Source organism: Macaca nemestrina (assembly GCF_043159975.1).
Source record: "Macaca nemestrina isolate mMacNem1 chromosome 2 unlocalized genomic scaffold, mMacNem.hap1 SUPER_2_unloc_1, whole genome shotgun sequence".
Lineage (NCBI taxonomy): Eukaryota > Metazoa > Chordata > Mammalia > Primates > Cercopithecidae > Macaca > Macaca nemestrina.
In genome coordinates, this window is record NW_027257552.1 from 196,877 (window position 1) to 218,961 (window position 22,085).

The following is a 22,085-nucleotide window of genomic DNA, read 5'->3' on the forward strand; positions in this document are numbered from 1 at the left end:
TGTTCTTCTCCCTTCCCTTAAATGAAAAGCATTAGCTCCCTTTTATTTTTATTTTTAATTTTATTTTTTTTGAAGTGGACTCTTGCTCTTGTTGCCCAGGCTCGAGTGCAGTGGCGCAATCTTGGCCCACTGCAACTTCTGCTTCCCGGGTTGAAGTGATTCTCCTGTCTCAGCTGCCCGAGTAGCTGGGATTACAGGCACCTGCCACCACGCCCGGCTAATTCTTGTATTTTTATTAGAGATGGGGTTTTACCATATTGGCCAGGCTGGTCTCAAACTCCTGACCTCAGGTGATCTGTCCACCCCGACCTCCCAAAGTACTGGGATTACAGGCGTGAGCCACTGTGCCCGGCCAGCTCCCTTCAGTAATGATTTATACAGTTGTTTTTGCTTTTTGTTTTTTTGAGACGGGGTCTCACTCTGTCGCCCAAGCTGGAGTGCAGTGACGCAAATCTTGGCTGACTGCAGCCTTCACCTCCTGGGCTCAGGTGATCCTCCCACCTCAGCTTCCTGAGTAGCTGGGAATAGACACATGTCACCATGACCAGCTAACTTTTTTTTTTTTGTATTTTTAGTAGAGACAGGGTTTTGCCATGTTTTCCAGTCTGGTCTTGAGCTCCTGGGCTCAAGCAATCTGCCCGCCTCGGCCTCCCAAACTGCTAGGATTACAGGCGTGAACACCACATCTGGCCCTTTTTTTTTTTTTTTTCCTTACAGGATTAGAAGTCGACTTTCAGAAAACCCTTCAACCTTGTAAACTTGATTTTCTACAATAATATGCCTCTAGGATAAAAACAAGATGGAAACAAAGAAGTATGTGTGGACTGCAGTTAAAAGTTTTCAACACAACATAGCTTAGGAGAGTTGACATTTACAAAGAGCAGGAGGCCCATTCAGTGCCTTCTAGGCATTGGGAACGGCGGTCTGTGTGCGACCCTAACGTGTGCGGTGTCCTAAGACATGATCGTGGTGCTCATGCTTTTACCGAGGGCCTCCCGGGAGTACCAGAGGCTCTTCTCCTGCAGTCAGCCAGCCAGGCAGTAGCTGCTGGAGAAGGAACAAACAGTAAAAGACAGATGTACACGGTGTTATTGTGGCAGAGAGGTTAAAACTAGGCTCACTTTATTCTCTCACTTTGTTCTTACAGTTTTAAAAAAACTAATAACGAAGTCCTTAAATATGTATTGTATTTCAGGATTTTCAAGTAGTTGTGGGTGTGTCTGTCTCTCTCTCGCTCCCGTTTGGGTGCTCCCTGTGAAGAGAGCTCAGAGAGGCCACCTTTCCTTGTTGAAGTGACAGGGCCTGGAGAGGTGTGAACCCCGAGGTGGGGGGGTGACTGACTGGGGGGAGGCTGGGTCAGCGTGGGGATCCACCCCCACTCCACGTTCCTGTAGGGAATCCACAGTTCTAAGTCTTTATGATATGGGTAAAATGAACCTGGAAGAGGTGTTATTTTTTAAGAAGTAAGTGCCATGCTCTTTTTTCCTCATACTTCTCCGTGTTTAAGCAGCATTGAAAGATAAGGCACTAGTAGCATGTTGGTTTGGAAACAATCTTGTTGATTATTTTAAGTTGAATCTGATATTAAGGTTGTCTGGTAACAGAAGTTTTCCTTTAACAACATGGAACTCTGTTGAATCTGTTGCCCCATTGGCTGAGCCGTCTGAAGTCAGTGCGGTGGCACCTGAAGAGTCTGCTTCCCCTTGGAGGAAGCCGCTGGATTGGCAAGAGGCACTGTCCTTGATTGAGGGAGTGAGGCGCCTTTGCAGGGACCCCACGCGGCACCTGCGGCTCTCTCCTGCCCCCTGTGGCTCTCTCCTGCCCCCTGCTGGCTGGTCAAGCAGACTCGCGACAGTGCTCAGCGTGAATGTTCACGGGGTAGGCCGAGGCTTTTGTTCCAGAAACACTGACTTCAGAAACGGCGGGCAGTGTGTGTTGAGCATGGCAAGAAAGACTTACTTGTGTCTTAAACCTCTTGAACAAAGCAAGTTGATGTTTCAAATGTATCTCGAAGGCTAATGACTTTGCTATGGTCAATATTCAGGAGAAAATAGGGTTTGATGAAATAGACAGGAGTGGCAAGTTACGTGCTTGTGCCCCGTATGACTAAGCGATGTCCTGGCCGTTCCACACCACGGCCTCTGAGCAGCCAGCGTGCAGATACTGGATCAATTTAGATGGGACTCCTGGAGCTGTCAGCTGCCCGGGAGAAGCACAAGGAGTTCTGTGTGCCCATGATCATGGTTCCCGCTACTGTGTCCAACAATGTGCCGGGTTCCGATTTCAGCATCGGGGCAGACACAGCCCTGAACACTATCACCGACGTAAGTCCGTGTGCGCCCCACCAGGTGGGCGCTGGCTGACTCTAACCTGTGGGCCCCCGCCCTTTTTGTCTACCGAGCGCTAGAAACAGCCTTTTACAAATATCCTGAATGAGAGCTTCTCGTTATTTCGCCGCCCCTACCCCCGAAAAGTAGGCTTTTAGACTCTGAACATTTTTTATCTCACTCCCAAAAAGTTTTACCGCCTCTTCTGTGTGGCCACCAGCGGGGACGTATTGTGGCCAAGACCCCGTGAGTACCTACAGCGCTGAGGAGGGCTGGGCCGCAGTCTCCTGTGATTGCACCAGCATTAAAATTTGCTTTTAAAAAATTATTATTAATGCTGAGCCTAAATTTTCTTTGAGCATCCAATACCCATTATGATGAACCCCTGCCTTGATGCTGAGGGTAGAAATTGAACTGAATATTTTGTAATTGTAGTCATTGTCCTGAATGCACCATTGCATTTGTTTTCTCTTTGGTCTTGGCTGTTGACCTCATTTTCCCCTTTGTAAAGTGGGGATGTTAAATTACATCTAAGGCAATATTGGGGCTAATTTTTTTGCCAAAAGACAATAATAAAACATAGAAATATATTCTTCTGTTTTTTGTTTTGTTTTGCTTTGTTTTCTTTGTTTTACTTTTCTTTGTGAGACAAGGTCTTACTCTGTCACCCAGGCTTGAGTGCAGTGGTGTGATCTCGGCTCACTGCAGCCTCGACCTCCTGGGCTCAGGTGATCCTCCCACCTCAGCCTCTCGAGTACCTGGGACCGCAGACACGTGCCGCCATTTCCAACTGAAAGAAATATACTCCTACCCCACGTTTGTGTGTCACACTTGGTGATTCACATGAGAGTCTGAAGATCCGTATCTAATTCAGGAAGTATTTCATTTTTTAAAAATTTGATGTCTAAAATTTTTCACTAATTCTCAAGTTTTAATTTTTCTTGTGTGACTTAGTTCTCACGAATACTTTTCAAAGTTTTCTGTTTTGTTTTTGTTTTTTGTAAACCCTTGACATGAAACTTATTTCTAGCGCTGGTAAGTAAAAAAACAAGTTTTTAACATACAGCTCATATGGCAAGTAATGCTTAGCACTCGTTTCTTGGTTTTCTGAGCGTCTTAAACTTTCTTCACTTCCTTTGTGAAGGAAACCTGTCCAGGTTTTCCCGTGTTCACTGGCTTTGGGGGCAACGTTCACCTTATTTTTGGCAGTCACTAATCTCTGACCTAGATGTTGCTTCTGCTCTGCTGGTGACGGGCGTCACGGCTTTGCTGCTGCTGGGCTGGCCCGGCTCTGGGTTTACCTTCGTGCTGGGAATGTGAACATGAGTGTGTTTCACAGAGAGGATTCCAGCATGGCTTTCACTGCTCTTTCACCTGCTTTAGCTGGATTTTTGGGTCTGTGAAAGTTGGGTGTGCAATGGGAGGTATTGAAGCTTCCTTTTTCCCTAATAGTTACCTAATTGGAACTTACCCAGAGGGAATGAGTGGAGAATTTGAGAGCAGTCACTGCAGTTAGATGGGCATCTGAAGATGTGGGACAAAGCTGGTGTTGATCTCTCTGTGACTTTTTTTATTTTCAAGTTTCCACACAAAGCATAGATCCTTGTGGTATGTGATGTACACTTTCGGGCATGAAGAAAATCTCTCTTTAATTCCAGGGTCCTCCGCTATAATTAACTTTTTTTTTTTTAGATTGTAAATATGTAACAAATGTGTAGGGTCAAAATTTGAAAACCAAAATACGTGAGGCAAACACCCCGCAAATGATCAGTTCCACCCGCTTTGACTTCCCTTGGAGGGACTGTGTGATTTATTATGCGATTGTTTTAAATTCAGTTTTTCATTCATTCCAGTTTCTTAAAGCTAGGTTAAACAATTTCATTTTCTTTTCTTTTTTTTTCTTTTTCTTTCTTTTTTTTTTTTTTTTTTTTTTTTGACAGGGCCTCTGTTTCCCGGGCTGGAGTGCAGTGATGCAATCACGATTGACTGCAGCCTCGACCTCCCAGGCTTAGGCGATCCTCCCACCTCAGCCTCCTGAGTAGCTGGGACTACACGTACTTGCCACCGTGCGTGGCTAATTTTTTGTATTTCTACAGAGACGAGGTCTCCCTGTGTTGCCCAGGCTGGTCTCAAACTTCGGGGCTCAGGCAGTACCCCCGTCTTGGCCTCTCAAAGCCACTGGGGTTATAGGGATGAGCCACCACGCTGGGCCTTAAGTTAACTGATTACAATAGAGAAAGAACTGGAGTGTGTAGTTAGTTGAGCCTCCCGTTGGCCAGGCACAGCCACCTTGGTAAGTGTATGTGTGTGTCCTCATTGCCCTTCTGATCCTGAGCTCCGAGGAATGAGGCTGTCTTGGGAGTGCTGTGGTTCTAGTCTCGTGATGGGTGAGTGACGTCGGCTGATTGAGGTCACCCTGGCGAATGCTGCAGCTGCTCGGGAGCTGGGGCAGGGACGAGAAAGCCGCTGAGGGTCCCTCTCTGCACCCCTGAAGGGAGAGGGACTGAGATGTGAACATGGCAGCTGTTTTCTCCAGAGCCCTGTTTACTGATGGCCAAACAGGGTGAATCCTGAGAAGGTTTGGATTTGGGTCTGAACTGGGCTCGCCTGGCTGTAGAACACAGGAGCTGGTGGCGAACTCAGGAAATGAGGGCGTGAGGCGACTTGACGTGGATGGCTCCGGTCGCTCCAGCCACTGTCCTGAAGCCGTTGGAGCCTGAGGATGTGTGGGAGTGAGCGTCTCTTTCCTGTCCGGCCAACACCCTCTGTGACCCATGACTCATGGCCTGGCCCTGGGCAGCATTTATGTTTGAGGTCTGTGGATGACTCCAGTTGTTCAGTAAATTTGGTGATTCTTATTGGGGTGATTGTGCCCCAGGGGATGTTTGCGCCATCCAGGAAGGTTTCTGGTTAGAACTGGGAGAAGGGATGCTCCCAGCATCTGGGGCTGGAGACAAGGGACGCTGCGGAAAGTCCCTCCAAGCAAAGGACGGGCTCCATAGCAGGAGTCTGGCTCAGGACGTGGCCATGTTGTGCTTCAGAAGCCCTGGGCGGATCTGATGTGGTGAAGTCGTCATCCTCGTGATTTCCTTCTTGGCAGCATTGATGCTTAGCTGACGCCACAGCCCCTCAGAATCTATGCGGCGCTGGTGAGTGGGTCTTTCTGGCAGAACAGAAGGAATGAAATACCTCAGAGCAGGTGTTACACATTCTCAGGATATGACTGCAGGGAGTTTCGGTTGGACTCCTTTCATTCCTTAGTGCTGGCTGGTGCATTATTCTGTCCTGTAAGCTTGATCAGGTCACATCAGAAACACAGTAGGTGGGTGTCACGCTGCTGTCAGGTTTCGCGAAGGTGGCGGTGACTACAGCCTTGTGAGTAATTCCTTGTCATAGTGGCCCCACTATGGACCCAGGGGCCCGGCTGTGTTTGGTCTTGAGAGCTTTATGCTTTTCTGGGCAGGGTCTCTCCCCATCTTGAAGTCTTCCCTCCCCTTTTTTGGAGACTGAAGGAAGGAAAAGAGGAGCGACAGGGAAGAGGGGAGAGAGGATTTGCAGCAATGTGGCCATTCTCACAGATTTCAAGGCGGAGTTAAGGAGCCGAGACACCCCCACCTGCCCACTTGTGTGCCTCAGGCCCCTCCTTGGCCCCAGGTCACCCACACCCTCTGGCTTCCAGTGAGGGCTTCTTGGAGAAGCAGCCAGCTTCCCGCAGCCAGTCTTGGTTAGTCCTGGGCTAGGGTATTCCACAATAAAGGAGTGACATCACCTGTCTGAAGAGCATAAGGAGCCCCCCACGTGGTAGTGCTGCCAGGGCCACATCCTGGGCACCAGGCCAGCCAATATCCCCAGATGAGTGTTTCTGGCTGGGAAGCAGGCTGGCATTTGGATTGAAGTCCTGCAAAAACTGCCATGGCCAGAGCCTGCAAGGCAGAGCCTGTACAGAGCAGCCCAAGAGCTGGGCATGTGCTGGGTCTGGGTGGACGTGGAGGCCATGCCATGGGGGCACGGGGGCCCCTGCTCACAGCTCACCTCGTGGTCACTCAGCACTGACCCACCCACCTTACCCTGCTACCCACCATGCTGTGAACTCACCTGCCACGGATCTGCACCCACTGTCTGAAGTCCTCGGCCCACACGGCCTCCTGGCCTTGGGATGCTTTGGGTTGCACCAGGGCTGCAGAGCCTGGGTCGCTCACTGTCCAACTCTCCCGGGGAGATGTGGGACCTGTCTTGCATCCCAACAGTAGCATTTCTGCAGCAGATGTGGGGATATTCACAGTAAGAGGGACACGTCCAAGTCCATAAATAGTTGATTTTGCCACCAAGTGGATGACAAAAACACCTTGCTGTGTGGGGCCACTTGGAGCTGGGAACAGTGGGCATGTGGACCTGTTCTGCTGTTATCTTGGTTAACACCCTGAGGTGGAGCCTGAAAAAGCCCGGTGCACACGGGCTCAAGAACCGCTCCCCTTTCTGACACCAGAGCCCATTTCCCAGTGGAACCCCAGAGCAGCAACTCAGGTTCTTGCTCGCCTGTGTGGCTTTGTGTGTGACTTCCCGCCGGAGAGCAGAGATGTGGCGTGGGGCTGAGTGTGGCCCACTGGTAATCCAGCTGCCCGCCTCCTTCCCTGCCTGCGCGTGGAGGCTGCTTCTGCATGATGAAGGCGGTCACTTAGTGTGGTCCTTACAGCTGTGTGCCCCATACCACTGATTGTGGCCTGCCTACAGAAAGCTACAGGACTGGCTTTGCCTTTAAACGTCCTGACCGCCCTGGCCTCCCTTACCCACGATGAGATGCTGAGAGCTGAGCTGTCCCGCTCGTGACTAACTCGCTGCTGCCTGCAAGCTGCTCTGCTGCCGGCCTCACACCCACCCTGCTGTGCTGCCTGCAGGCCTCCCCTTTCATGAGGACCTGGGCTGTGCCCAGGCAGCCCCCTGTGTCGCTGAGGCCTGTCCTGCTCCCACATGGCCTCCAGAGCTCCCCTTGGTCCCCTGACCCACATGAACTGGCTTCCCCTGATGACTCAGGTCCCTCCTTTCCCTTCCTGGACCTCAGCGGAGGCCCTGGGGCTGGCAGGTGAGCACCCAGCACCCCCGCTAACCACTTGGCCCTGGTGCTTCAGGCTTACAAGAGCGCGTGCGACATGGCCGAGGCGCAAGGCCGCCACCGGGAGCTTTGCATCCCCCTGTGTGTGGTGCCGGCCACGATTAACAACAATGTCCCGGGCACAGAAATAAGCCTGGGCGCCGACACTGGCCTGACTGCTGTTGTCCAGGTAAGAGAACCCCGTTTCCTCCCATTGCTTTCTTTATTTTATTTTAGCAATTTGTTTCTTCTGTGCTAAGAATGAGCCAGATTTATTATTACTCTTTCCCCCCCACCCTTTGTTAGCTTGGCTTTATGTCAGTCACACTGGCCAGAACAGGGTAAATTTTTTAGCTTCTCTGCCTTAGGGAGAACCTGTCTTTATTGATTAAAAGTGAGATGATATATCCAGTCCTTGGGGTCGTGTTTCTATCCCACCTAGACTAGGGGAGTTTTGAGCACCTTTTCTCTGGAGCCGGCCTCTCCTGCCTGCGTTGAGTAGCGAGGCTGCAGGGCCAGCTGTGGGAGCCTGCAGGAAGGGGTTTGAGTGCCTGGTACGTACGAGATATGGGACAGAGCTGTGACCACTGGGGGCCGCTGCCTGGAACCACAGCCTTCCTGTTGAGATGAGAGGTTCTTTAGAGAGCCGAGATCATGCCCTCCTGGGCAGGCAGTTTCACCAACATGTGCTTTGGGAGGAGTGGATTCTGCTGGTTATGGGCGTGATGCTGACACCTGCAAGGTGGCCCCTCAGGTCCCTGATAAGCTGACCAACCTCTATGGTCATGAGCTGGACATGAGGACCTGTGGTAGTTCCACAGGCCTTTGCTGCAGAAAGGGTCCTCACTCGGCTGCAGACGGGATGGTGGCCACTTTGGCACGTGGGGTCATGTCAGTGGATTGGCCGCCGGGTGTCTCCTGGAGAGCAGCCGCTGGCCTTTAGCTTAAATGTTCACGTCCGAACCAGCTCCGGAGTTTGCGGTGAAAACTCCCAGCCCTGTTGGAGACTCCTTAGTTCAGCTTCGCACAGAACCCAGGAAAACAGTAGTTCTGTTCTGGCTTCTTCCTTCAGAACTGAGTTCCAGTGCAGGGAAGGGAGTGGAGGGGTCGTGAGGTCGACTGCAGCCTCCTGTGCCTCCCACTCGAGTTGAGGGCCATCTCTCTCCTGGGCTTCTCCCTGTTGCGTTCCCTGGTGCTGTACTGGCCTGGCAGAGGCTGGCCCTGGCTTGTTCCCTGGACTTCCTTGGGCCCCCGCGCTTGACCTCTGTTCACTGAATGCCATTAAGGTCCAGCCATCGCTGGCTTCACTCTCCTTTAGCACCTTGTAGATGTCCACACATGCTTCCACCCTTGCACCCCGCACTCAGCGCAGCACTACCCCGGCCAGCGGCTGTGCTTTGCTGCAGGTCCCTTGCTGTAGCAGGGATGGGAGCCCCACCCCCTGCCCCTTCTGGCCACCGACTTCAGCAGAGGCTCGGCTGCCATGAGGGATACCAGTCATGGGAAAACTGGCCTCCCTGCAGATTCACAGAACAAGGTGGTTCTCACAGAGAAGTCAGTGCCTTTTTTCTATCTTAACACTGTAGCAAACACCACCTTATCTTTCACCACCAATTTATGTTTCTTAACACCAATGGAGCAAAGTGCTGGTGATGTTTGAACTGTAGCCTGGGGCTCCTGCTCCCATGGGACTCCTTGGGGAATTTCCTAGCAGGATAGTGTGTGTGCCCTTACAAGGGGTTGTGTCTGCTGGGCGCATCCCATTGTGAGGCAAGAATGGCTGAGGTCACAGGCTCTGCCTGACAAGTGCCACTCACAACTGCTGTCCACGCAGGTCCACGCTTGGGATTGGCCGCCTCCTTGTCAGTGCTACTTCGACTAATTGCCTGAGGCACGGCCAGAGTGACTTGCTATTTTTAGAAGCTAGTTCAGGCTTCAGATGCCATCTTGGTAATGAGGAGAGAGTACAGGAAAGCTGTATCTAAGCTCCAGCAAAGGCAGACACTTCCATCCCAGCTGTCACTGCGTTTACACTCAGAGGAGCACACGGTTGGGGGCATGGCTCAGCTGTCAGGGCTCCACTGTTCTACACACCCACAGCGGCAGCCTGGCGGGACCAGAACTCAGACACGCTCGGGCACAAATCAGCCTCTTGGGAGAGCTGCTTTGCCTGCAGAATTCTTTTGCCATTAAGCAGTTGATGTCATTCTTTGAACGAGTGACAGTAATTCCCCAACTCAGGGTGGGCTGCGGGGGAGATTCAGTTGGAGACATAATCTATGAGGCTTTGTGCCTCTGGGGGTCCTGATGCCCCACCAACATTTTTCTTCCCGTGCCTGGGATTCTCTAAGACAAAGGGAAAGTCTGAAAGCCTTACAGCATCTTAAGTCTTAGATCACAATTAGAGACCCAATTACAGACAGGTGGAAGAGTGAAACCCTCAGAATTCTGCACTGGCCCTTCAAGAAGGCAGTTGTGGGCTCTTTGGACCCTTGATGGGTTTCTGTCCTCTGTCCTCCCTAAGCACAAAGACAGTAATTCTTCCCATTGCCTGTTTCTCTCCCCATCTGGGCTTTTACACAATGCAAAGTGGCCCTCTAACTAGAGCCCATGTTCAGTTTTGAATACGTCAACCAATTATTTTGGGAGGAAAAGAATCTGCCAAAGAAATGAAGTATAGGTTGGAATGGTTTGATCAAGCCTGTGTTTATTCAACAAAATGTGCTTTTAAATTTCATCCGAAGTACTCAAGTGAAAATTTCCCAGTGGGTGTTAAACTTTGGTGCACAGACTCTCGTGTGGCTCCCAGTCTCAAGTCCACACTCCCACTTCGTGCTTTTACTCTTGGTTGAGTCCCATGGAGGCCTGTTAGGGAATCCTGCAGGATCAGCCCTTGACCCGGACGGACGGACGGACGGCTGGCTGGCTGGCTGGGGAATACTGTGCTTGTGTCATTCAGAGACAATCATTTCTTGAGCGCCTGCTGTGGGGGCTTGGCCGGGTCCTGCTGATAGTGCAGTGGTGTAAGCCCAGCCCACAGTTCCTGCCCTCATGGAATGTGCAGCCTAGTGAGGACTGCAAGTCAAATAACCACGAGGTAACTACAGGGAGACACCGTGGTGATTTCTATGGAGAGAGGACATGGGGTGCCCCGAGGGCCCCTGACAGAGGGAACTTTGCGGTCCTAGAAACCAGGTGACGTTTTCCTGAGGAAATGACATTTCCCTTGGGGTCAGAGCTGAGGAAGGTGCCTGTGTGTGTCCCGTGGCCACTGTGACCCTGACCACACACCTGGGGCTGGAAAATACTACTCACTCTCGCACAGCTCTGGAGGGTGGGAGCCATGGGCTAAGGCCAGAGTGTTTGCTCCAGGAGAGTCCCTCATGGCCCATTCAGGTGCCCAGAGCCCCGGGCATTGCACGCCTTGTTCCCTGGCACCTCCTCCTCCCATGTGGCTGTGCAGCATCCTGCTCCAGGGCCTCTGCACCTCTCATCTGCCGATGCAGGTGGTGGCACTTAGGGTCCACCTGGGTAGTCCTCAGGATTCACCTTTATCACCTCATGAGGGAACATCCCCAGGTTCCAGGGATTAGGACCGGGATTCCTTTGGGGGCTGCTCTCCTGCCACCACTGTGCCTGAATGTGATGCACATAGCGGCCAGCATATGGAGAGGCCCGAGGAGGACCTGGGGTGGCTGGAGCTAGAGCCGGACCTGGTGTCAGAAGCAGGAGGGGCCAGGGATTCCAGAGAAAGGCTTGACGTGTACTTGAAGTGAGCAAAGGGTTTTGAATGAACCAAGAACTGATCAGATTTATGTTTTTTATAGATGGGTCTCCAGTCTGTGTGAACAGATTAGAGGGGGCCGGGGTGGGAGCTGAGGCCCAGGCAGAGGCTTTGCAGAGTGCCAGGAGAGGGCGCTGTAGCCCAGACTGGTGTGTGGGTGGGAAGGTGGCCGATGCATTTCTCTGCTGTTTTTCTCCCTGCTGAGCTTGGGTCCTTGTGGAGGGCGGATGGCAGACATTTCACTCTGGGACCTCATGCCTATGCTATCCGAAAGACCCCCAGGCGCCTGGGTGTAAGAACCACCATCTGCCTTTGAGTAGAGTTTCTATTAATGTAACATTCACCAATGGATGGAAGACGGCCACAACTCTAAAATCACAGGGAGCTTTTCTGAAGAAAATAGAATAGCACAGCTGTTCCCATGGACAAAGCTGGCAGGTGACAGCCCCCTAACTTCTCAGCTCACACCTAACCTTGTCCGTGTCTGGTGAAAGCTGCTTCAGCAGGGACAGTCAGAGAGCAGCATGGAGTGAGCTGGCTTATGGGGTCGTCTTTTCAGTCTCCTCCTATGGGGCCTGGGAGAAGGGAGCGGCAGATGGCCAGGTCCCGACCACAGGTCATCGAGGTCACCTCCAGGTGGCTGGCGGGGGGGGCATGTTCACACCCACTCCGAGGCACATCCCGGCTGCTGCACACCCTTCACCCCTGTGCGATGCTGGGACCGCATGCTCAGGCGCGGTGTGGGGCTTTGCTGCACTCACTGGTAGGGGAGCTCTGGGATGATGGGTGCACCCTGGCCCTAGGCTGGAGTGACTGATCTCTTCTCTGACCAGACCTGCGACCGCATCAACAGTTTGCCAGCGGAACCAAGCGGCGCGTGTTCATCAAGACCATGGGCGGCTACTGTGGCTACCTGGCCAACATGGGGGGGCTCACGGCCGGAGCCGATGCTGCATACATTTTCGAAGAGCCCTTCGACATTGGGGATCTGCAGGTATGTGACGGGGCTGGCCTCAGGGGACCGTCCCCTTGGGATCCTCTCGGTGCTGCGGAGCGAATCATCGTGTCTAGGGTGGTTTGCTTTTCGAGGGGGCATGGAGACGGAGGTGCTACCGAACACACCACACTTGATGCCCTTCGCATCGCCCAGGTGCCTCTCCCGAGTGTCAGGTGATGGCGGACGTGCCTGGTTGAGGACACCTTCTAGTCTCTTGTGTGAAACACAAGCTTGTTTTTTTGATGTAGTCTGTTGTGTAATGTTTTCTCACTTCTGTCACAAACGAGTTGAGTGCCTCCGCTGACAGTCACCACCCACGTCTGCGACTGGCTCTGGAGCTGGCTGCAGCTTCTTTTAAATCTTGAGGCCTCTGATGCTGCGTCTGCCTCTAAACTGACACAGACACAGCCGTGGTTTCTTGGCATCTGTGGCTCTTTTAGGGAAGGGTGTCGCCGACCCCGGGGTCTGCCCCTGCTTCGACGGCACAGCAGAATCCCGGCCTGGACCCTGCAGTGTTCAAAGTTGCTAAACTCCATGCAGGAGGACAGGCCTTGGCAGATAAAATGCAACTGAACAATTGTCTTTAGTTAGTTATATAAATAAATATATGTTATATATTACTCTGTCACCCAGGCTGGAGTGCAGTGGCATGATCTTGGCTCACTGCAACCTCCGACTCCCATTCTCCTGCCTCAGCCTCCTGAGTAGTTGGGATTACAGGCGCATGCCACCATGCCCACCTAATTTTTGTATTTTTAATAGAGATGGGGTTTCACCATGTTGGTCAGGCTGGTCTTGAACTCCTGACCTCGTGATCTGCCCACCTTGGCCTTCCAAAGTGCTGGGATTATAGGCGTGAGCCATCGTGCCCAGCACCGTTGTCTTTTAAAAAGTTAGGATGTTACTTGTTTCTGAGCCAAATAGATCAAGTAAAAAGGGCCTTGGTGTTGTCACTAATTATGACATGTGAATCATGAATTTCTTCACTGTGTCAAAGTGACTGCTTGTGGAGTCGTTCACTGCATTGTGATGTTGCTGTCAGCAGTGGGTCCCATAAGATGATAATGGAGCTGCCCCAAACAGGTGTACTGGTTTTTTTTTTTTATCTCTTATAAAATTTATATATATATATAATTTTTTTTTTTTTTTTTTTTTTTTTTGAGACGAAGTCTTGCTCTGTCGCCCAGGCTGGAGTGCAGTGGCCGGATCTCAGCTCACTGCAAGCTCTGCCTCCCTGGTTCACGCCATTCTCCTGCCTCAGCCTCCCGAGTGCTCAGCCTCCCGAGTAGCTGGGACTATAGGCGCCCACCATCTCGCCCGGCTAGTTTTTTGTATTTTTCAGTAGAGATGGGGTTTCGTTCTTTTCCGCTGAGAGCGCCGAGTAGAACATTGTCATGAAAATAAATAAGGGGCAATAGAGCCGTGAATGAGTGCTAGGCCAATCACGGAATTATCGTCTTCAGAGGGACCCTGTTGATTCTGGAAGGCATTTCTAGTGGCCGCCATGAGGGCTGCTCACTGTGCCCTGCGCTCAGCATTCATCGCTGCAGACATGCTCTCCCCGCCTGGGGGAGGCTCCCCGAGACCTGAGCCGTGAGAGCTTGCAACCTCCTTGGCCCCACTCACCGCCACGCTTGGTTGGCACTTCCCGCCCTGCAGGGCCTGGCACACAGTGGGTGCTTAGCATAAGTTTATTGTCTGATTAACAAAATACTCTTTTCCAGTCCAATGTGGAGCACCTGACGGAGAAAATAAAGACCACCATCCAGAGGAGCCTTGTGCTCAGGTGAGTGAGAGACCAGGGCTGATCTTACGGTCACTGTCACACCGCGGTTCTTAGGTTCTGGTGACTTTGGGCTGGATGAGTGGTAATTTCTTCGCTGCTGGAGTGCACTGCACACTGGGCATATGCAGAAGAGAGTTGTGGTGTGTTGCTCTAAAGACTTTCTTGCATTTAGACAACTAAAACTTTTGCTTTATAGTCTTACTCTATTAGATATCTCGCAATCATTTCTCTAACACCTGATGTTTATGAAGGAAGGAGGAAATACAGTCATCCCCCTTAGCCTCAGGGAATGTGTCCCAAGACTCCAGTGGGTGCCTGGACCTGGGGATAGTACCCGCCCCCTGTATACATAAGGGGGTGGGGGCTGATAACCATCTGATAACCAAGGTGGCTACTGAGTGACTCAGGGGCACGAGGCACAGACAGCATGGAGACTTTAGGGCACAGGGATGATTCACGTTCTGGGTGGGACAGAGCAAGACAGCACAAGATTTCATGACTCCCTGTTACCTGGGCTTAGGTGAAATCGACATCCTGGGTCGGTTTGTTGTGTCGCATGTGTTGTGACTATACAACAAAATGATCTGAAGTATACGCATACTCCCAGTTAGCTGGGAGACTTTTTTTTTTTTTTTTTGAGACAGTCTTGTTCTGTTGCCCAGGCTGGAGTGCAGTGGTGCAATCTTGGCTCACTGCAACCTCCACCTTCCAGGTTCAAGAGATTCTCCTGCCTCAGGCTTCCGAGTAGATGGGTGTACAGGCGCCCACTACAACGCCCAACCAATTTTTGTATGTTCAGTCGAGATGGAGTTCCACCACGTTGGCCAGGCTGATCTCAAACTCCTGACCTCAGGTGATTCGCCCACCTTAGCCTCCCAACATGCCAGAATTACAGGCGTGATCCCCACCATGCCCAGCCAAAACATCTAAACTTTTAAGTCATGCCAAACATCAGCAGCTTTAGGCTTCTATTCATTGGTGAGGTTTGAGTAATGGGGATTTTAAGGGAACTGTCAGCTTTCATGAAAACAGTGACACCCCCATTACTTGGAAATGCTTATTCAAACTAAACACGGCATCAGGTTAAAAACCGGAGCTTCCTAAGATTTAAACTGGATTATCAGACGTGTAAGATACTTGACACTCACCCTCAAATCAGAATGACCTGGAATGAGCTGCATGCAGGCACACGCATGTTATGAGTTGAGCCTGGGACACAGCGGTCCAGGATTCCTAACTCCCACACACTCCTCCTTCACCACCTCGTATTCTTTATACTTTTAAACCAGAGCCCGTGAACTTATTTCAGAGAGCTCATGAATCCCCTGAAATGATGAAATAGTAGGCGTCTGTGTGACTTTGTCAAAGAATCTACAACGGTTATCAGATTCTTAAAGCTGTGACCCATCCCCACCCCAGATGAGTCTATGAAACCTTGATTTAAGATTTTAAAATATTGGAGATGGTTAGTTGACTCGTTCCATTTATTAAAATCCTTCTCTTACTGGGCAGGGGGGAACACTTGATACTTTTGCTTAGCAGGCTGAGTTCAGGCTACAGGAATCACAGATTTTGTTTTGTTCTGTTCCAGCTATCCCTAAAGACTTAGAAACAAAAACATAAATTCTGTGAAATAGAAATCGTCATTTCTATTTCACAGCAAAGTGTGACTGTATAACTGATATTTCATATGACTCTAACCCCCAACAGGGTGGGGCACCTTCTCCATTTGATAGAAACTTTGGAACCAAAATCTCTGCCAGAGCTACGGAGTGGATCACTGCGAAACTCAGGGAGGCCCAGGGTAGAAGTAAGGGGTCCGGGGAGGGAGGCCGTCTGCCTTGGTGAAAATGCTGTCCTATCGGGGAGAAGTAGGCTGCTGGTTCCTTGTTCAGTACTGAGCTGCGTGTGATGTTCTAACTCCTGCTGGTTTCTGAGCATTGCTATTTAACCAACCTTGGATTCCTGGGTGTGCGTGACATGTTCTCTTTTATCACTGCTAGATTCAACCTGAAGTTCTTTTGTGTAGGCTTTTTGCTCTGGAGATCCTGAGCGTCAGCCCGCAGTTTCCCTCACAGTTGAAGTGGGGCCTTCTATTTTGGGGATGTTTGGTAGGACAATCTCCTTATGACTCCATCCATCAGAACTTCCAGTTTTGAGGAAGATTTGGCTGCTGAATGAATTGTTTGTGTTTGTAGAACTATGCATGTTTTTCCTTAAATCAGTTTTGTAAGTTACATATTCTAACAAATCTTTAGATAAGTTGAAAAGTTTTAGAAAACATGACACATTACTCTTGTTAATGGTTCCAACATGGCTGGTCCCTACTCATTCCTGAGTGGTTATTTGTGCCAGCATCTTTCTCACCCCCACCCCCCTCAGCTTTCTTCAGTCATACCAGACGTGTGCTTTTATTAGGGCAATCCATTATCACTGCCAATGTCTGACTTAGAAGAATGACAGTCTACAAAAAACAGTGGTGTGAATAGTTTCAATCGGTTTGTCTTTTTGAATAACTGACTGATTCTTTCTACATCCATTTTCTCTTGCTAATTTAGCTACGGATGCTTCTCGTGCCTCAGTGTGTGTATACGTGAGCATCAATTTCTTATTAGTGTTTTGCCATAATTTAAAGTAATTTCCCTATTCCACTATTTAGTGAAAAATTCTCTCCACTGAGAGAAAAAACAAAAGCTGCTTTCCAGGAAGCCATCAGGGTGATCCCACAAGAGCAGAGCTGTGCAAGCCCAGGCCAGGCGCTGGCCACACTACACAGCTGTTCTCAGCCTCCCCCAGGCCTCCAGGCCAGGTTCAGCATGGTTCCCAGGAATCTCACCCCGTGATTCTGCTCCCCCACCTGCCCATGGGACAGGGCAGTGTTAATCTGTTTTTAAACCTTTTATAGGAAAAACATTGACCACCGATGATTCCATTTGTGTGCTGGGAATCAGCAAAAGAAACTTTATTTTTCAACCTGTGGCAGAGCTGAAGAACCAAATGGATTTTGAATAAGTCGGGGTCTTATTGCCTTAGCAAACCCAGCCAATGTGAGTACAGGACAGGGGAATGTCCATTGCTGTTGCGTTCGGCAACTCATTCAGGGGTTTGAGGAACTAGCTTTTCTGAAGCTCAGTTAAAAAATATTAGGTCTTGGCCAGGCACGGTGGCTCATGCCTAAGATCCCAGCACTATGGGAGGCCTAGGTGGGTGGATCACTAGCTCAAGAGATCGAGACCAGCCTGGCCCACATGGTGAAACCCCGTCTCTACTAAAAATACAAAAAGTAGCCGGGCGTGGTGGCGCACACCTAGAGTCCCAGCTACTCAGGAAGCTGAGGCAGGAGAAACTGCTTGAATCTGGGAGGCAGAGGTTGCAGTGAGCTGAGATTGCACCACTGCTCTACAGCCTGGCGACAGAACGACACTCTGTCTCAAAACAACAACAAACTACCTCTAGGTCTTTGGGAAGAATTTTTAGAAATATAAAAACAATGGTTTTGTTTGATCTTGAAATTGGCTTTATCATCTAGTTGATTCAGCCGACCCTACAACCCCCGTGTTTCTGGCAAGACCACTCGCTGTGCTGGCCGTGGCATCTCCCAGCCTCACTGCTGTCCCCCCCCCTTCCCTCTACAGGCACAGGATTCCCAAAGAACGGTGGTGGCTCAAGCTGCGGTTCCTCATGAAGATCCTGGCCAAATACAAGGTCAGCTACAACATATCAGACTCAGGCCGGCTAGAGCACGTGCAGCCCTGGAGCCTCTGACCCAGTCCCACCTGCACGTGCCTGCAACCTGGACTCACCGTGGACCATCCATTTTTGTAACACTTAAGTTATTGATCAGCACTTTATGCAGGTATTATTGACATTAAAACCTAATCAGTGAGCACCTGTCACCGCCCGTGTGCCCCACCAACTCCAGTGCGTGCTGTCTGTGGACTGTGTCTCATGCTTTCAGATGTGCGTATTAAACATTTGCCTACAACTCCAAGTAGGGTGGCTACTAAAGGTTTTCTCTGCAGTTTTGTGGGCAAAGATTATCAAAATATTTTTATAGGGATCACTGAACTATGTGCAAGTCATAAAAGGAGAACAAAGCCAGTAGTTTACACAGGCCAAGGGGATTGCCATGTTTACTTACCGTTACATATTTGCTATGTGTCAGTTTCCATCCACAGCAGCAGGCCAGGACCCTGGGCCTGGACCACAGGCTCCTGCTCTCCTTAGAAAGTAAAAGAGAACACAGGAATCTTATCTACTCGGCCTCTTGATTGCAATCCTAACTGCATGTTAAGACCACCAAGGTGGGGGTTTGAAAAATCTGATAGCCAGCTTCTCATCCAGTCCAAGCCACCATCCTCACTGGGCCCTAATTTGGAACTCTCCGATGACTCTTGCCAGAGTAGACATGGGTGCTGGGGTGACAGCCCTGCCGCCCTCGTGGGACCCCTCCTGTAGGGACAGTGTTTCTGCCTCAGTTCTAGACTGCAAGAGACCACAGCTGTACCTCAGAAACGTGGGCAGAGAGCTGTGTGGAGGGAGAGGAGACACCAAAAACCAGCTGTTTGGGAAATCAGAGTCCAACGGCCAAGAGCTGGCGTGGAGCCTTTCCTTTCTGGCTCTGTAAAGACGAAGCGAGGGCTTACTCACCCCCCAGCCCATCTACTTCCATCTGGCCGCCCTGTTGAACTTCCGTCTGTTAGGAGGACGCTCCCACAGGGCCTAGGTGTGATCAGTCTCACGAGTCAGCACAGGCAGAGGTGGGACACCTTTGTGTACCTTTTCATTTTACTTCTGCTTTTTAATAAAGGCCCTAAATGCTACTTAAAATAATGACTCAAGCAGAGGTTAAGTCAGAGTTGCCCTTTATTTTTAGATTCTTAAATATTCTAGAACTAATGAGGTAAAACTAGCCTTTGTCAGTAGAAAGTAAATTCTATGTGGTGCATCTTTGGCACTTTGTGCATAACTATTTCAATGAACGTCTTCTTGGTTGCTCTTAAGACTGACTTGCCAGTCAGTGGCAAAACCTTAAGAATGACATAATGTTCCTGGAAAAAGCAGTAGCATTTCTGACTTTTCATATTCAGCTCTAGAGGCCAATTTTCTCAGGGGCTCCTGCACAGTCGGGCGTGCCAGGGCCACTCATCTGATGATCCAGGATGGGTCCTTGGCGATTTTGGGGTTCTCGGGTCCGAGTATGGCCAGGCCGTGCATGCTCTTCCCAGTGCCGAGGTACCCGAGGGGAAGGCAGGCGAGGTCAGCGAGGACTGGCTTCTGCGTCAGTGCCGTTAAGGCCTCCATTCCCAGACACCGTCTCCCCCGCTCCCCACTCACCTATAGCTGATGGTGAAGAGCTGCTCCCTGTGGGCCTGCTTCATCTCATCTGAGAGGCCATACAAGAAGAGGTCCATTCCTAGAAGACAAACTACAGGCACAGTGGGCTGTGCATTTGTGTCCCGGAGTGAGGCACCCCCTGCGAGGTGGGGAGTAATAGTCACCCCCTCTCCCTGCCCTTGGCTATTGGGAGGCATGGTGGACTCACAGCCTGTTTAGGATATTGTGAGTAGTATCATCTGCCCCTCTGGAAATAATGAACTGGATGGGAAACATCCAGGCCCCGAGACCCACTCAGGAGCAGAAAACGGGGAAGGAGCCTTGAACAGACCCTCGGGAGGGCAGTCAGCAGGAGCCATGGAGGCCACCAGGAGGGAGGGAGGGAGGGAGGGAGGCAGGCAGGGAGGCCAGAGGTGACGTAGTGGGGAGAGGAGACGCGGCCAGAGGCAACGTGGCCAGGGAAGGAGATACGGCTGGAAGGAAGTGACAAGAGGGGTCTCCAGGCCTCAGACTGTGCCTGATTTATGGATGACATTTTAACTAAGATGTTATATCTAAAGTAGCAATTTAGAACCATTGTGTACATTTAAAGCACGGTACAAATATAGCACATTTCCCAAACCAAAGAACAGTGCATTGAAGGAAAAAATAGCAGCTCACCAATAAAATAAAAGTGAGTCAAGAAAAAATTCATTTAAGATCAGAAATAGATCCTACAGCTCTTCTAGTCCAATCCCCACCCTAACATGAATGGGGGGAAAAGGGAAGTAGATTCTAGTCAGTCAGAATTAAAGGCAAATCCGATCCACTTTACTTTCTACTTGACAGAAAACAAGCAGCTCATCAAGGAATCCCTACGAACAGTAGCTTTAGGAGTCCCCAAAATGCAAAATTCACCTTGAAATTAAATCAACTGCTAAGTATGTATAAAGTTATTGTTTTCATTATTGCCCTCCTCATTCCCGGGGACTTTTTTAGAGCTTGTTTCCCCCTAATTGCCTCCAACACACCCAGGAAATTTAAACCCCACAAGTAAACCTTGTTTCGATTAACACACAGCATCCTTTAGGAGCAGACAATCCGTTTGCTCTAAGACGTTCTTGTGACCTAAGCACTGAGTACAGCCTGAGACGCACAACACGCACACACACGAACTCGGACAGACAATAGGTGAGATGTGGCACATGAGGGGGAAGACGAGACAAATGAGCTTCACCGACTTCACTGACACCCCAGATCCGAGAAGAAGTGACACACGCAGACTGCTCGGGTGCCAGTGACTCCTCGAAAACAGCCAAGGGCAGCATTTGGAGAAGCAGCACCGCAGGCCAGGAGGGTCTGACAGCTTCAGAGGGGAGGGATGCCCCCGACCAGGTGCTGGGGGCTTCAGGAGCGAGGGGCGCCCCAATCAGGTGCTGGGGCTTCAGAGGGGAGGGGTGTCCCAACCAGGAGCTGGGTGCTTCAGGGGAGGGCGCCCCGACAAGGTGCTGGGGGCTTCAGACGGGAAGGCGCCCTGACCAGGTCCTGGGGGTGGCAGGACAAGCCCTGGGTCCCCTTGTCACTTTTCACTCCCTACTCCCGAATCTCGCCCTGAAGTTGCAGCAAGTCCAGGTATTCATTTACCCATAAAATTAAGTATCTGTGAGTGACACAAGTCACTAATCCACAGAGATCTGAGTCCACAGATACCTCCCAGAGATGCCACCATCCATTCTGGTAGAAGAGCAGCCCAGGGGCCCATGCTGCTAGGAAGGGAGACTGTCTCCAGCCTGACGCTGCAGAATTCTCAACACAAAGCCTACCTTCTGGAACCATGCCATCTCCTACAGAAGCAACTAGCGGCATGTAGGGTTTTTTAAAATCTCTTTTTTCTTAAGACAGTCTCACTCTGTCACCCAGGCTGGAGTGCAGTGGCACAATCTCAGCTCGTTGCAACCTCTGCCTCTCAAGTTCAAGTGATTCTCCTGCCTCGGCCCCCCGAGTAGCTGGGATTACAGGCACCTGTCACCAGGCCCGGCTCACTTTTTGTATTTTCAGTAGAGACGGGATTTCACCCTGTTGGCCAGGCTGGTCTCGAATGCCTGACCTCATGTGATCCACCCGCCTCGACCTCCCAAACTGCTGGGAATACAGGCATGAGCCACGGTGCCTGGCCCATATAGCTGTTTAAATTTGACTAAAACTAAATGCAATTAGAAGTTCAGTTTCTCATTTGCACTTCAAGCATTCAGTTACCCACAGGCGGCCACGGACCAGAGGCTGGTGGAGATGTCACACTCCACACTGCAGAAGGATCTACGGATGAAGTGGCTCTAAGATCATCTCGGCATCTTTATATCGAAGCTACTGAAGTTTTACTCTGCTTATTATAGACATCAGCATTCTCCCATTTTAAAATGTCAGTGCTATTGCAACGATCAGATCTGTGACTTCCCAGCACCTCTTCTCTTCCTGTACAGATAACTGCAGAGCATCTGCACTCTGCCTCCACACTAACAGACAGCGGAAGCCTCCGTGTAAAATCAGGGGGAGAAAAAAAATGAATCCCTAGTCCCTCTCCCTACAATTTTGTGAAACGCCTCTTAATATTCAGAATAACTGCCGGAGTTACAATAAACAAGCATCCCTTGACCAGGAAGCAACAGGGAAGCAAGAAAAGGGAGATGTGAGGACCCTCCATTCCCTCTGGGACCCCAGGCCCAGCCAGGACTGAGAAGGGCAGCACAGCCCGGCAGACCTGCACACCTGATGCGAACCATGCACAT

At 50.6% G+C, this 22,085-nt stretch overlaps 1 pseudogene; it reads left to right on the forward strand.

Moving 5' to 3' along the window:
• Positions 1-110: 110 nt before the first annotated feature.
• LOC139361019 (ATP-dependent 6-phosphofructokinase, platelet type-like) lies at positions 111-18,147 on the forward strand (annotated as a pseudogene).
• The last annotated feature ends 3,938 nt before the right edge of the window (positions 18,148-22,085 follow it).